The following is a 17,357-nucleotide window of genomic DNA, read 5'->3' as shown; positions in this document are numbered from 1 at the left end:
CTTCTCTTGCTCCCTCCCCACGGTCCTTGGTCCTCTCCCTTAACTACAGCGGCTGCTCTGACTTTCTGGGAGCCACAGCCACCTTGGGGAGGAGGGGCTCCGGCGGGGAGGGAGGGCCTAAGGGGGGCGGAGTTCCAAAGTCCAGCTGTTTGCTGGAGTCCCGTCCAGCAGGGTGGCCCAGAGCCTTATGCAACAGCCGCCCCTGGTTGTGGGCACTGGGAGGAAGGGCATTCACACTCCCCAAAGAGACGGTTCCTACGCACAGCATCATCCCCTCAAGGGCCACCACAATCAACTTTGGCTTAAAGTAAAGTGACCAGATAAAGCCAAAGCTGCAGGAGAGAAGCAGACTTAGAAGGTTCAAGACTCAGTAATGCTTTTTCTCTGTAACAGATTCTCTCCGAACAAGGGCAGCCTCTTCTATATTGAAATCAGCTTCACTTAACCTTCCCTTCTTTATTTAATGCTGACAACACTAAATACTGCCTCACTTCTAATTTTTTTATCAGTTCCCCATCTGTAATGAGGTGCAAAGGCATTTTCTTTGGAATCACAGAGCCAAAGCGCACAGCTGTTGTGCCACTTACTAACTGATTGACCTTAGACAAGTCACTTCACTTTTTCGAATTTCAGTTTTCTCATTAAAAAAAAAGAATTCCCATGTTGCAGGAGTGCCAATATACTTTGTTAAAAACCTGTGGACGCACTTGTTAGCTGTTTAATAGTTCCAGTTGAATGCATGCCTCCAGAGAAACTCCAAATACCTTATTTGGGTTGGAAAACTTCCATTCACCATACCCTCAACAATGCCCAGTGGACCTATAGACATACCTAATTTCACCGCACTTCATTTTATTGTACTTTGCAGATATTGTGTTTTTCCCCCACAAATTGAAGGCTTGCGGTAACCCTTTGTGAAGCAAGTCTGCCAGAGACATTTTTCCAACAGCATAAGCTCACTTCATGTTTCTGTGCCACATTTTGCAAATTCTTACAATATTTCAAACTTTTCTGCCCTTATTGTATATTACAGTGAACTGTGATCTTTGATGTTACTATTGTAATTGTTTGGGGGCACCATGAACCATGCCCATGTCTGTGTTCCTAACTGATAAACATAACGAGTGTTCTGATCCCTCCACTGAGGGACCCCTATCTCCTTCTCCTTGGCCTTCCTATTCCCTGAGACACAACAATACTGAAATAAGGCCAGTGATCTTCAAGGGGAGAGTTGCACACTTCTCACTTTGGATCAAAATCTAGAAATGATCAAGCTAAGTGAGGAAGGCATGCACAAGCCAACTCAGACCAAAAGCTGGATGTCTTGTATCAGCTAGCCAAATTGTGGAGGCAAAGGAAAGGTTCTGGAAGGAAATTAAAGGCTCTGCTCCCTTGAACACATGAATGATAAGAAAGTAAAACAGCCCGTTGCTGATATGGAGAAAGCTTAGAGGTCTGCATAGAAGATGAAATCAGTCACAACAGTTTCTTAAGCCAGAGCCTAACCCAGAGCAAGGCTCTAAATCTCTTCAATCTACAAAGGCTGAGACAGATGAGGAAGCTGCAGAAGAAAAGTTTAAAGCTAGGAGAGGCTGATTCATGAGGTTTATGGAAAGAAGTTGTCTCTATGACATAAAAGTTCAAGGTGAAGCAGCAAGTTTCTCATCCAAAAGATCATTAGTGAAAGCACCTGCACCAAACACCAGTTTCAATGTAGATAAAACGCCTTCTGTTGGAAGAAGACACCATCAAGCACATCCGTAGTGAGAGAAGCTTCGAAGCTTCAAAGAACAGGCTGACTCTCTTGTAAGGAACTAAAGTCACTGGCGACTTTAAGCTGAAGCCAATGCTCATTTTCCATTCTGAAAATCCTAGGTCTCTTAAAGACGATTCTAGGTCTACCTTGCCTGTGCTCTATAAATGGAAAAACAAAGACCACAGGACAGCACATCTGTTTACAACATGGTTTACTGGATATTTTAAGCCTACTCTTGACACCTACCTCTCAGGAAAAAAAGACTCCTTTCAAAACATTGTTGCTGACAATGTACTCGGGCACGCAAGAATGATGGAGACATACAAGATGAGTGTTATTTTCAAGTCTGCTAACTCAACATCCATTGTGTAGCCCCTGGCTCAAGGGGTCATTTAACCTGCAAGTATTATGATTTAAGAAATATATTTTGTAAGGCTATAGCTGCGTTAGATAGTGTTGGGCAAAAATAATTGAAAACCTCTGGAAAAGGAGGTTAAAATAGCAACGTTAATAGGAGTTGGAAGAAGTTGATTCCAACTCTCATGGACGACTTTGAGTGGTTCAAGACTTCATGGAGAAAGTAACTGCAGATGGGGGGAAACAGCAAGAGAACTAGAATTAGAAGTTGGAGCCTAAAGATGGACCAAATGCGGCAATCTCATGATAAAACATGAATAGATGACAGACTGCTTCTTATGGATGAGTGAAGAAAGCAGTTTCTTGAGATGGAAACTACCTCTGGTGAAGATGCTGTGAAGGTTGCTGAAATGACAACAGAGGATAAAGAACATCAGTTTAGGGCCTCCCCTGGTGGCGCAGCAGTTGAGTGCTGGGCTGTGAAGCTGCCTGAAGCCTCTGCAGCACTGGTTCGATACCCGGCCACCGGGTGAGGGTCCCACATGTGTCCCACATGGCGCGCAGACCTCTCCTGCCATGCCCGCTGCTCCCCTCAGCGCCTGCTGCTCCCCTCAGCAGTGTATTTCATCGTTCTGCCTGTTCTGTTCCCCGCTCTGGCTCTGGTGAATTCTCTCACCCTCCCGTGCTTCTCACTGTACCTAGTGCTTGTATAAATAAATAAATAAATCTTTAAAAAAAAAAAAAGAATATCAAAATTAAAGAGCTTTTGCACAGCAAAAGAGACAATAACAAAAACAAAGAGAAACCCCACCAACTGGGAGAACATTTTTGCACCCAACACTAATGATAAAGGACTGATCACAAAAATCTGCAAAGAGCTGATGAGACTCAACAACAACAAAGAAAATAATCCAGTCAAAAAATGGGCAGAAGAGCTTAAAAGAAACTTCTCTGAAGAGGAAATGCAAATGGCCAACAGGCATATGAAAAAATGTTCAACATCACTTGTCATCAGGGAAATGCAAATCAAAACTACCATGAGATACCATCTTACACCAGTGAGAATGGCACATATTAAAAAAACTAGCAACAACAAATGTTGGCGAGGGTGTGGAGAAAAAGGAACTCTTCTGCACTGTTGGTGGGAGTGCAAACTGGTCCAACCACTGTGGAAAGCTGTGTGGAGATTTCTGGACCTACTAAACATAGAGCTTCCATATGATCCAGCAATTCCACTCCTAGGTATTTACCCAAAGGACACAGAAACATCAATTCCAAAGAACACCTGCACCCCTATGTTTATAGCAGCACTGTTTACAATAGCTAAGCTTTGGAAACAACCCAAATGCCCAAAAATAGATGACTGGATCAAGAAGATGTGGTACATATATACCATGGAATATTACTCAGCATTCAAAAAAGATAAACACATGCAATTTGCTGCAACATGGATGGCGCTGGAAGGGATCATGCTCAGCGAAATAAGCCAAAAAGAAAAAGAAAAATACCGGATGGTCTCACTCATAGCAGGAATCTAGAAAACTTAAATAAGGGACCAGGAAAATGAATAACTATAAGAAAGTGAAAATCAAAATCAACAAAAAACTATGAACCAGAGACACTTTTAGGGGGGCGGGGGTGGGAGGGGAGGGATTGGGGTCAGAATGGGGGGGCTGCAATTGTATGGGGAATATAACAATAAAATTTATAAAAAAAAAAAAGAAAGCAGTATATAAAATTGTATGTTCTGATTGTAAGTAGTTACAAAATATATATGTGAAGAAACATTAGTCTGGTTACCAGAAAAAAGAAAACAGTTGTGCTGAGGTAGAGTAATTAGGAATGCATTTAACAAAATTCTTAATCCCATTCTCACAATACAATTTAAAATTGTAGTTATTTAAAGTCTCCATTGAATAAAAGTACAGGCCCATAAAAAAAAAAAAAAAAAAAAAGAATATCAGTTTATCAGTTAAGTTTTTAACTGATAAAGCAGAGGCAGGGGTTGAGAGGATTGACTCCAATTTTGAAAGAAGTTCTACTGTGGGTAAAATGTTACCAGACAGCATCCTTTGCTGCAGAGAAATCTTTTGTGAAAGGAAGTCAATAAATGAAGCAAACTTCATTGTTGTCTTTGAGAAATTGCCACAGCCACCCAGACTTCAGTAACCACTATCCTGATCAGTCAGCAGCCATGAGTATCAAGGCAAGACCCTCTCCAGCAAAAAGATTATGACTCTCTGAAAGCTCAGATGATGGCTAGCAATTTTTAGCAAGAAAGGATTTTAAAAGTAAGGAATGTATATTGGATTTTAAAAGATGCAAGGTATCCCACACTTAATAGACCACAGTATAATATAAACACAACTTTTATATGCACTGGGAAACCAAAAACCTGTGTGACTCGTTTTATTGCAATACTTGCTTTATTGCAGTGGTCTGGAAGCATTATCTGTGAGGTGTACCGTATTATTCCTTTACTTCTATTCTTATACTTTCCTTCTTTTTTTTTCTTTCATATTTGGAAGCCAAGTTCACGTTCCACAGTCCCAAAGCCCACCTGGGCCATGTTAACTGGACCTGTTCGTGAACTGCTGTGATTATCATTCACAGGCCTCTCTCCATTTCTTTGTGTCCAGGTTTAGGGAAAAGGAATTGCTGGAAACACACAACACTCATAGAGTGGGAAGGGGCCCATTCCTCAGAAAAAAAAGGGGAGTTTGTGAGACAAGTAAAAATATGAAGCTTGAATACTCACTTAACAGGTTCTCACCAGGAAGAAAGACTGTCAAGGGACAAAGCATTTAGGAGTTACTAGGATTTGGAACTTATTTTCTCAGTCTGAATCATGTTCAGACTTGTACCTGTATTGCAGCATCGACCATGGGGTTGGCACAAGTAGATGTCTAGTAGATGACAGCAACACAACTTAATGAGCAATAATGGCTGACACTTATTGAGCATTTATTTGCATCAAGCAGTTTCCTTTGTGTAATTTCTATATTAATTTACTTACCATTACAAAAAAACTTTTCCGCATCTGAGCTGAATGCATACGCAATGAGACTTTGATGGATTAATTCTAAAGAGAAACCCGAAAAAGCATCACTCTCTAGGAACACAGAAGCTAAAGTCAACATCTAACTTCCAGTTCTACCACCGCCATCTCCATGATGCTCTCTCCGGGCAAGAATTACATAAGAATCTCACTTTTGAGCAGGAAATGTGCCTCTGGTGCTCCATATACAAAACACAGTAATGAAAGGTCAAACCCCAGATTTTTGATTCATTGACCATCCACTATCAGTCAGTCTTATCTTGAATTACTGCAGGATCACAGTTCTGATCTGTGGCGGCTATCTAAATCTCCCTTCCATAGATCACTAAAGACAACACCCATTTTGCTTTTCTTGCAAACTGAGAGCAGAAAACAGCCAGGACTCTTTAAGAGTGAACTCTTTAAGGGCCCCCCCTGGTGGCGCAGCGGTTGAGCGCTGGGATGCGAGGCTGCCCTCAGCCTCTGCAGCCCGGTTCCTTCCCCGGAAAAGAGTGAACTCGTGAACTCTTGAACTCTTTAAGAGTTCAATATTTTATTTACCTGCTCAATACATCTTTTTGGGTACTTTGGGGGCACTCTGATAGGAATTGGAAGACATTTAAAAACTGCTTGCTGAGTGACCAGTTCCTTTTTTACTTAAATCTACCAATGTGTCTTTGTGTTCAGGTGAGGGAGTACAATGACTCTCCTTTTCATCATAGACCTTCGCAAGAAACTAGTGATGTCATCTTGCAGAAACTGGCTTAAGTTAAATGCCTCTGGAAGACTCAGTTCTTACTCAGAAATAATTTCAAATTATTTGAGACCCTTAACTAGTCTTAGCCTCCATAAAATACGTCCTTTAGGCATGTTTCCACTAGTCCTTGTAACACAGGAATCCACCCTACTTTTAAAGGCATTAGACTGTCAGGAACATGTACCATCTTAAGTAGACATGGTCAACACATTTTTTGCCATCATGAATCTGGGGATTCATACTGTGGTGAGGCAGCAATAACCCATGAGTCCCACTGCATCCTTATGTGCCTTCCAGAATGAGGTCAGAAATGTCTTTAACTCAACAAGAAGATATTGAACACCACTGGGGCACTGACTGCAGATCTAGTCATTAATCCAATATTACTGAGTGTCTACTATGTGCCATGCTCTGTTCTAGGCACTGGGTTTACATTCGTGAATAAAAACAATCGCAGACCTGTGGATCTAGCCACTAGAACAGACTCACCATGAACATGAAAGAAAAGAGAATCAACATCGGATAAAGAACCGACTTTATGAATTGAGGGGTTTAAGAAAATAGGTGCCTGAATCCTCTAACCTGCATCTACCTGTTTTAAGGTAATGGGTGTCCTCAGGACCATGTGGAAGTATAGGACAATTAAATATTAATGCTTCTTAGAATCATCAGAGAAGCTGAATCATAAAGGGAAAGAGGGAGGGAGAAGAGGAAGAGGAGAATGGAGACAGGAGAGGGAGGTGTGTAGAGGTTTGATGAGATCATCTGAATAACTGGATATACTTTTCCCCAAGCCTTATCTACCGCTAGACTTTATTTGAGCTCCTCCCCCATAAACTTCTTTTTGCATAAGATAGTTAAATGTCTGTGGTTTCAGGGATTTCAAACACCCACCAAGGTTCAGGTTTAGAACTCCTGAGTTACATCAACATCTTTAGAATTTTCTTAATTTCCAAACAGATAGCTGAGTCTCCTTATTTTTGACAGAGCCTGGCTTCAGTGATAACTCTAAAGTCCATTTTACGTGAGTTAGGTTTTCTCTCTGACTATGTGTCCATTTTATGTCTCATCTCTATTGCTTACGACAGTGAATCACATAGAATTCCTGGTGGTCTTGGCCTATAGACATATTAGGTCAGGTCTACTCAATGCCTAGCATAGCTGAGAACTAGAGGGACTGCTCTCCCCCCCGCCCCCATTTAGTGACAGGCTTTAGTAATGCTAGACACTGACCTCAGGTGTCTGCCTTTTCCACCAGCAGACATACATACAGTTTTTTTTTCCTTAATTATCTTCAGATTTACAGAAACAGAGTCCTTCAAAATCATAACACTTCCCCACATTTCTTAGTGAAAGCCTAGTCCAGAGACATCAGGAATAGCAAATATGTCCCAACTCAGACCTGAAGAATCCTGTGAATACCTTTTTACCATGACAAGCAGAGTACATGCCTTTTCCAGAATGTGCCCAGACAGACTCTGTAAGGGTGGGGGAATGGCTCCTGGTGACTGCTAGTGATAGGCTCTTCTTTCTTCCTGCCCACCCCAAGCAGTCATTCATCTGCCTTTTCCTCCACAGTCACTCTCACTTCTAGCACCCACTTTCAGATTCATATCTACAGCCTAAAAGGCTCTGCAGGTAATTTCACTGTGCAATCAGTGCTAAGAACCTCTGATCTTGGCACCCAAGGCACACACTCTGAGGTCACTTCCTTCAGGGTGAATACAGGTTTGGAAAGCATCTAGATTCAGATGTTTTCACTTTCTCAAACTTTGACGCCTGGTACCTTGACTCATTCTCTCACTACCTGTTATGCTCTCTAGTAACTGCATGTTTCTTAAACAGCATCTTTTTGACCTGTGAACTTCCTGAATGTTGATACCAGGTGGTTGATCATTTACTCCAAATGACACATTTCTGCTATCTATTTGTGACTGTGGCTTAAAATGCAAAGATTCTTGGGCCTCCCTGGTGGCGCAGGGGTTAAAGTATCAGCATTATGAAGCTATCCTCAGCCACTGTGGCATGAGTTCGATCCCTGGCCATAGAGCTGACCCACATGGTGCAGCAGACCTCCCCTATCTCACCCGCTGCTCCCCTCAGCAGTGTATTTCAGTAGATCTGCCTGTTCTGCTCCCCACTTTGCCTCTGGTGAATCCTCTCACCCCCCACAACTCTGGTCTATACCCCAGTTCTTGTATGCATGAATAAGTAAAAAATAAATCTTTTTAAAAATGCAAAGATTCTTGCCAAGTACTGATCATTTATTCAATGAATAGTTTCTCAACATTTACTATGTACAAGTTACTAAGCTAACTTACATATGAGAATTTATATGGAAAATATAAATTGAATAAGACATGTTCCCTGGCAAAGACAAAAGAGAACAGGGTGAGTTATAGGAGAAGCAGCTGGTTCAATATTTTTGTGAGAGAAAAAGAAAAGTGGAAACAGATCGGGACTGGATAGAAGATTTTTCTTTATGTGAAAATGAAGAACTGAGATAATAATCACTGGTGCCCAGAAACACTTAAGATCAGAAAAAGGAAGTACAATGTGTACGTTGCTTCTATTTTGATTTGAATTCTAAATAAATATTTCAAAATTATATATGTATAACATATATTCCCAGGTCACATTTTATAGTAATGTAAAAGTTAATAGTCACAGTTAAATAACAATGTTGTAGTTCATAGTAAAGCATGATTGCTAGCGTTACGCATGGTAATCTCCCTTGCTAATTGTCCGTTTACTTTTTTTTTTAAAGATTTATTTATTTATACAAGAACGGGGTACAGGCCAGATTCGCGGGAGGGTGAGAGGATTCACCAGAGCCAGAGCGGGGAACAGAACAGGCAGATGGACCAAAATACACTGCTGAGGGGAGCAGTGGGCGCGGCAGGAGAGGTCTGCGCGCCATGTGGGACCCTTGCTGGGGGCCGGGGATCGAACCAGCACTGCAGCAGCGCTGCAGAGTCTGCAGGCAGCTTCGCAGCCCAGCACTCAACCGCTGCACCACCAAGGGGAGGCCTTGTCCCTGTTTACTTTTGCCCCACTGCTGGCCTACAGGCACCGTCCACCTGGTGACAAGCTCCCAGACGCCAATGTCTGAACCACCGCTAATCATGCGACGCTGCCTGACATGGTCCCTCTGCTCGCCCACTCGACACCATCTGCCTCTTGCTGGCTGTCTCATTTATCCTCAACAAAGTTAAGATGCAGCTCATCCTGTCAATCACCCTCCTCGTTTTCAGGAAGGATCACTGCTCTGAGCCAAGCCCCAGGTGCCAGATGGTGCAGGAAATACTGAAGAAGACCACGGTTTCATAGAGAGCCCGGCTGTCTCCCAGAACAGTCAATGTCATGTTCTCCTGTGGGGAAGGAGAGACAGAGCTGTGTGCAGTGAGACAGGCTCGCAGAGGTCGGTGCTGAGGAGCTGCCTGAGACAAACTATTTATCAAAGTGAAAGATGACGGCAGCTGGAGTTGCTAAATACAAACCACTCCAGGTTTTATCTACTTCCAAAAATGTTTGCATCTAAGTAGGTCAGAGTGTTCCCAAAGTAGGGCAGTACGAAGTGCCAGTCTATACTTTCACTGGGCTCCAATTTGGGAAGGCTAACCCTTGTGGGGTGTCCACTCTACATTTTACTTCCAGCTGCACTTCCCAGGCAGACGTGGCAGCTGCAAGAGCATGGAGATTCACAGGTGGGACGGAGAGGTTTCTGGCATGTTAGAAACAAAGTGGATTTTGCTCTGATATAACTCTGGTCAGTTTACCAAAGATTTGGAAGGACATGGAAGACACTGGCCAAGGACATGGAAGACACTTCTCAGTCTGTATGTCTCAGGTTTCAACCATTCCAAATAAATGAGAGGTGCTGAGCCCATGTAATTCCAGAGAGGACACTGCAGGAAGCAGGACTTCCTGTTTCAGAGACTTCCCCAGAACTCCTAGCATCAGAACATTACCTAATCCCCAGCCTCAGGGCCGACATGCTAAAGCTTCAGCCAGTTTCCTCTGCAGTCCTCAGTGGGTGGAGAATGCACCAAGCCTGGTCCTTTACCATGAACTCTGCAAGGTCCTTGATGTGCCTCCCTCCCTTCCTCTCTCCCTTCCAGTCACTGAGAACTTGTTATTTACCAGCCACCGTTCTAGATAATAGGGACAGAGCAATGAACAAAATAGACAAAATTCCTACACTTTGTAGGGACAATTTAGGGAGGAATAGATCAAAAACATTACCAATGTGTCAGGTAGTAGTAAGTTCAACAAGAAGTAAAACAAAAGGCATAATGTGATGGGGGAGAGCGGGAATTGGGGAAGATGTTTCTAATCAGGTGACATTCGAGTTAAGATGTGAAGGAAGCCACTCAGGTATCAGAGGACTTGGGAGTATCTGGGGTGTCCCAGGCAGAGGGAACAAAGGGGTAGATGCGAGGTGGGGGTGTACACGGCTTGTCTGGTGAATTGCTATCGGGCAGACAGGTCAGGAGAGTGGTGGGATGCGGTGGGAAGAATATGGTCCTCCATGAAGACGTCCAGAACCTCATTTCCAGAACCCAGGCATGTTACCCTACACAGCAAAAGGGACTTTGCGATGGTGAGATTGTCTAGGCAAGCACAATGCAATCACATGGCTTTTTAAAAGCAGAGCATTGTTTCCACTGTGGTCAGAGGGAGGCAGGACTATAAAAGCCAACATTGCCGGCTGTGCGGATGGAGGCAGGGAGCACGGCCAAGGGATGTAGGCAGATTCTAGAATGTGGAAAAAACAAGTACAGAGCTTCTCCCTTGGAATCTCCAGGAGGGAACAGAGCCCTTCTGACACCTTGGTTTTAGCCCAGTGAGACCTGAGCTGGACTTCCACAGAAGTGTACGAGAATAAGAGTGTGTTATTTGAAGTCTTATGTTTGTGGTTGTTATCACAGCAAGAGGAATCTAACATAGGACATGAAGACATAGGAGATTTAGTCTGGGGCAGGAGTCTCTTTGTAGCTACAGAAGGGCCTTGGTTTCCACTCAAAGTGAGACAGAAGCCATGGAAATATATTTAGGGCTGACAAGGATCTAGTTCAGACCTCCTCCCTGCTGCTGGGAATCAGTGATGGTAATTATCTGTTTGCTCACTGGCGTACAAATCTAAGCAAACACAGTTTTTGTGGCTATAAAGCCTTGTGGAAAGTAAGGCCAGTGGGCATCAGAAGTGGTGTTTCTGGGTGAGGTGACTGAACAATGGTGGGGAAACTAGATAGCCCAAGTCCTATCCCGGCAGGCTGTTCAATGAGCAAACAGCCTCTGCTCCTAGCAGACAGAGAGAGGGCTGGTATTAAAAATGGCAACAGTTGTAAACTGAAAGCCTGCCAAGACATGAGGTAGGATTAGGGTCCAGGTTGCAGTTTCAATCAAGGAGAGTTGTTCTCAAGGTGCTGGTAACACAGGTGACCACTCTGTCCAAAGTTTCTGAAGCCATGCTTGCCAGGGCTGCTCCTCGGGCCTTGAAGGTCCTTCTATTTCTGGCCCACCCTGAGCAGACGGGGAGGGCACCTCATCAGCAGTCAGACCTCTGAGGCTCCTCCTCTGCTTCTCATACTCAGGGCATATCATTTCTGTGGTCTTCCTTGGGGGTGTGTGGGGGTGGGGAGTGGTTTCAGCTTAGCTTACTCTAAATGAGAGAAAATGCATCCTTTTCTCTGGGCAATGCTTTATATGCTGGGGTGAATCCTCCATCTCCAGCCTCTTCTCAGAAAGTACAATCAGTGGCAGCCTTTCCTCTCTGGGACTGAATCCTCAGGCTGTCATTTGAGCACTGAGCTCCTGCAGCTGGCTCATGAGGCGTCAAGGAACAAGCCTCTCCCTCCCTCCACTCTGGATGATAACGGGCCTCGTCTTCATGTAGGTTTTGCAGATTTACAGTGGATGCCAGAAGGCGTGGGAATATGCCATTGAAATGAGCATTTGGCATGAGCCAAGTCACAGCAGGTTAGCTACAGAAAGGAAAAAGACAGGCTCTCCACAGAGGGCCCAGAGAGATCAGTTCCTTCCACTGATAACACATGTCCTCCTCCTGTGGCAGTTCTATGTGGGGGCAGCACCACACTGGGGTGTATTTAGAGGAGGATGTGGCCTGACCTGACATATCCCTATTTGAGGCTTCGATTTCCAAGCTTTTTAATGTCCTAAAAATATATGCATATATATATGTATCAGCTGGATGGCAGTTAGCCGCAGGCAGGACATCTCGCTCCGAACAAAAGTCAGTGTGGAACACACTTTCCAACTATCTTCATTGCTGCTCCCTTATTCTTCAAAAATAATACAATAAAATGAATAAAACGAAGTATGTGGATTGGATGGCACCTACATCTCCCTCTTCCTGAATCTTTATCCTGTGTGGACTCCCAAACTATTGGTCAATAACTATTGAGGCCATTTCTGGGCTATTCTAAAACAAGCAGGTAAATGGAAGAAATCCAGCTTACAATAAAACAAGAAAGGCAGTCTTCCCAAAATTCTACTTTGACCTTTTTCCTTCATTGAACTGTAACACGTTCACACCCATTCCGACACTCAGTCTTACCACAGCCACAAGGACCACAGTCCAGCCCAGCTCCGTGGTGCATCTGAAAGTTACCTTCACTAGCTAGAGTTAATCATGGAAAGAGATGGGTCATTCAGGGATGGCAGAGTGGCAGACTTGGGGGGATAACTTAAAATTTTAGCTCAATTCTATCAGATACAATTTCAACCCTCTGGGTAGAAGGTGAAAGAATTAAAGGAATAAACCATTATATCTTGGGGAATCATAGAGCCACAAGGCCCTGCTTTTGGCAGATTAAAGTCCAGAATAGGTTAGGAATGGAAACTGAGAGACGGGAAGCATGCAGAGTAGGGTCGATGTCCCGACCTTTGCAAAAGCCTATGGGTGAAACTAGAACCAGAACCTCGAACCCTTGAACAGCCCTGGGGAGGACTCACACTGGATACACGCAAGCCCTGTGATACCGATGATACCTACAGGGGTATCAGCATGGGGACAAGGGCAGGAAGAGAAATGAACTGACCACTCTGGGATGAGACACCTCGGCCAGGAGTCTAACTCAAGGGAAATAAACACTATTATTTGTTCTAGAGATTCTAAGTCTCATGGGCAAGGCCATCAGCTAGTCAGTGGCTTCACCAGGATTCAGGCTGGGACTCCCACCCCAAGGCACACCACTCCTTACCTCCCCTGTGGCCTACTACATCCCACTGTGAAGCCTCAGGAGGAGCAGGTCACTTTTATTCTAAACAATTGGCTTGTACACATCACAACAAGACCAACTTTATTGTTTAAAAAGCACTTTTACTTAACATTGCCACTTTTGAGCCTGCCAGCAATTCTGTGAGCCAGGTATTTTTATTATCTTCTCTTTGTACAGATGTGGAAACTAGGAAGATGAAGTGATTTTCCACTCATTCCACACCCTGTCTACTTCCTGACCCATCTGCTTTCCTGACAACAAAACCTTCCCCTATTTTCTCAAAGATCTATTAAGTACTATTTCAAGGAGAAGAGAGGCTGACTATAACACATTAGATTGAACCACATGAAACTGCTGATATTCAACCATTTTTAACTCAAAAAAGGCAATTTTATGTGGTTCAACCTAACAGACTGGACCTCACAATGACGCTATTCACACAATGCTTGGCTGAAGAAAAAATAGTGTACTTAGGTTACTCACTTTAGGTTACCAAGGGTACTTATCTAATGTGTGGAGAGAAAAGCAGACATGTTTAGAACTGGAAGGAAGCTTGGAGGTAATTCAGGAAGATATGGATGAAAGGTCACAATATTCTATTTTAGAACAAACAACAATGTGAGTGACTATAGGGAAAACCAGGAAAAAAAAACTAGTCTCTGGAGTCTCAGAGCACAAGGAAGTTGCCTTTAAGTGCCCTCCCTGATGAGAAGACTAGATTGAGGTGTAGTCTAGTGAGGTCTGTTAGAGACCAGGGGACCCCTACTGTGCAGGTAAAGCTGACAGCTGGAAGCACCCAAATCCAAGGACAGTTAAGAGGACTATAAAACTATAGACAGGGCCTCCCTGGTGGCACAGGCAGTTGAGTGCAGCACTGTGAAGCTATCCACAGCCTATGTAGGGCAGGTTCATTTCTGCCGGCCAAGGAGATACCCACATGGCACGGCAGACTTCTCCTGTCTCGCCTGCTGCTCCCCTCAGCAGTGTATTTCAGTCTGCCTGTTCTGTTCCCTGCTCTGTCTCTGGTGAATCCTCTCACCCTCTGAGCATCTGGCTTGTACCCCAGTTCTTGTATGCATGAATAAATAGATCTTTAAAAAAAAACTATAGACAGATAATCACGTTAAACAAGTTAGGACTGTGGAATATAATCCTACATAATTGGTTGTGCACTAAGGATTTGATAAAACTATTTAAGCAGAAATTGCTAGGTTCTTAATAAAGGTGCACCTTAGCAAAGTTGGGTCTAACATTTTACATATGAATCAAATTACTTCATTCTAGATAAAGATCAGACAGAGGTGGGTAGTGAGGATTCAAACTGGTGGTTCCAAGTGGGGGAGTGGAGAAGAGAACAGGAGGAGGAATGGACAGGCCACATCCAGATGGCAGCGCCAAGCAATAGGAATTTTCTTAGCATTATAATTGCACTAGATTGTAGGAGGCTTTCTCTATGAAGGAGGTGTTCCCTACAGGCAAACTGACCAAAGTACACTGTTGAGGGGAGCAGCAGGCGAGCCAGGAGAGGTCTGCTGCACTATGTGGTTTGCTCCTAGGTGGTTGGGGATCGAACTCGTGCTGCAGTACCTGCTGACAGCCTCATAGGTTGGGTCTTAACCCCGTGTGCCACCAGGGAGGCCCCCTCCATCTATTTTATTTATTTATTTATTTATTTTTTTCAAATATTTATTTATTTATTTATACAAGCACTGGGTACAGTCAGAAGCGCGGGGGGGTGAGAGAATTCACCAGAGCCAGAGTGGGGAGCAGAGCAGGCAGATTGATGAAGTACACTGCTGAGGGGAGCAGTGGGTGGCAGGAGAGGTCTGCGCGCCATGTGGGACCCTCCTCCGGTGGCCGGGGAGCAGCCGGGGATAGAACTGGTGCTGCAGAGGCTGCAGGCAGCTTCGAAACCCAGCGCTCAACCGCTGCGCCACCGGGGAGGCCCTCCATCTATTTTAAAACACACTTTTCTCTCAGAAGTATCAGCACTCAAATTAATTTCATTTCTTATTCAAATGCATTATTTTTGGGTTTGAGTCATTCTTATCCAAAGGAATTGTGATTTAAAAAATATCCAAAATATCCTTACTACTATTTTTCATTGCAAATGTACTATTTTTGGCTATGTGAGTCTTACATAAAACTCTGTGGGCTAGCATGGAATCCTATTCCCATCCTCATTCATCACACTCCCAATGTGTAATTTTGTTCTCAGGAATTGAGTTCTGAATTTCAAAGTGGCCACCTCAGAGCCCTTCAGTTACAGCTGTGGTCCTTGACTAATGGAGCAGGAGTGTACTCTCCAAGTATTTTTTCAGCTTTCCTTGGTAAAGTCCATGTTAGGCATTATGGAGTAAACTAAAAACTCTGAGAGTAGGTGTTCCCAGACAGAATTATAACAGGGAGGGGGGGGTGGGGGAGAGAGGTAAAGGGAAGGGTTGGGGGGGGGGGAGAAAGAGAGAGAGTGTTTTAGTGAACTCTCCAGAGTCAGTAGGCAGGAGGAACCATTAAGTCTCTGGATTTGATAGCAGAGGGGAAAAGAAAGGCCCATTTTGGCTCCTGAGCAGCAGAAGATGCAGGGAGTTCCCATCCTGCAGAAAGTGTGGTGGACAGGCTGGGCTAATTCCAGGGGTTGGCTGGCCCCTATCAGAGCTGGACCCAGATCAGCCTGCTGTCTAGAGTGCTACTCAGAATAACTCTGCTCCAGGGCCTCTCCTGGTGGCGCAGCAGTTGAGTACTGGGCTGCGAAGCTGCCCGCAGCCTCTGTAGCGCAGGTTTGATCCCCGGCCACAGGCGAGGGTCCCACATGGCGCGCAGACCTCTCCTGTCTCACCCGCTGCTCCCCTCAGAAGTGTGTTTCGCCAGTCTGCCTGTTCTGTTCCCCACTCTGGTCCTGGTGAATTCTCTCACCCTCCCGCGCTTCTGACTGTACCCAGTGCTTGTATAAATAAATAAATAAATCTTTAAAACAAAACAAAACAAAACAAAAACAAACTCTGCTCCAGCTGGAGACACCAGGGTCTTTCTAGTGGGCAACATCTGTCCGATTGCTGCCTCTGCTCACAGGGAATGGCGCACATAAGGCCGGAAGTGAGAGAGCATGGCACATACAGCTGTCTGTAACCAGCTGGACTGGTTAAATAAAAGGGAACCTAGTAAGATGGAAGGATGATAAACTAAAGGACCTGTTTCAAATGCCTTCAGATTTGGGAGGTCATAGAGCGGGGTGGTAAAGAGTGAAATGGACAGACCTTAGGAAATAGAAAAATTTGGGTTGACCACTTGTAAGCTATGTGACTTTCAGCAAGTTATCTAACCTTTCTAAGACTCAGTTTTCTTGTCTGTAGTAATGAAGGAAATATTGCTATTGGTATTAAAGTATTAATCCAGAACTTTGGATTTGATAGCCCACAGTGAAGATCACTACATATGAACTATTTTCATAAGTTGATTACAAACTTAAGTCAACCAGATCAAGGATTTGCTCAGCACTTTCAGGTTGTTGGTGGTATATATGCTGCTAGTGCCCACTTTTCTTTACTGTTCTGTACTTTCACACCTTCCATAGGCTGGGTAACCTATTCCTGCTAGGTGACAACAGCAGGAATCATCAGGACAATCCCACGGAGAAGACTCTGGGAACAAACCAGGACTGCCTTGGGTCACTGTCCTTCTCCTCCAGGGTTCACCTGGCCTTGGGCTAGGTTTGGCCAAGCAAAGAGGCATTCATTTCCTCACAGATTCTCCAGATGCTCAGCTGGAGCCAGGAAAGAAACTTTAGGAAAAGGAGACAGATATCATATATAGCCGGGTAGAGAAGAACATAGACTGGTTTTTGGAGTCTAGGGCAGAAGCACCCAGGACTATTTCTATTTTTTTTTAACATTTTAACTATTTTGAAGTGTTTAGTTCAGTAAACAGTAAGTACATTCACATTGTTGTGCAAACATCACCACCATCCATCTCCACAACATCTTTCATCTTGCAAAACTGTAACTCTGTCCCCATTAAACATTAACTCCCCGCCCTTCCCTCTTCCCAGCCATGGCAACCACCTTTTCACTTTCTCTCTCTACAAATTTGGATACTCCAGGTACCTCACATGAATGAGTATTTGCCCTTTTGTGATTGATTTATTTCACTTAGCACAAAGCCTTCAAAATTCATCCATGTTGTAGCGTGTGTCAGGTTTTGCTTCTGTTT

The 17,357-nt window shown here is 44.1% G+C and overlaps 1 protein-coding gene across 5 annotated transcripts in view; it reads right to left on the bottom strand.

Annotated features, from left to right (window-relative positions):
- Window positions 1–17,357, bottom strand: part of KALRN (kalirin RhoGEF kinase) — a gene marked incomplete at both ends in the record, with an annotated part of 649,897 nt that overhangs the window by 110,655 nt on the left and 521,885 nt on the right. The gene's annotated exons all lie outside the window — the stretch shown is intronic.

Source organism: Talpa europaea, assembly GCF_964194135.1.
Source record: "Talpa europaea genome assembly, chromosome: 4".
In the NCBI taxonomy this organism is placed as follows: Eukaryota; Metazoa; Chordata; class Mammalia; order Eulipotyphla; family Talpidae; genus Talpa; species Talpa europaea.
The sequence above is the reverse complement of the archived record's forward strand: the minus strand, read 5'-3'. Positions and strand labels throughout refer to the sequence as shown.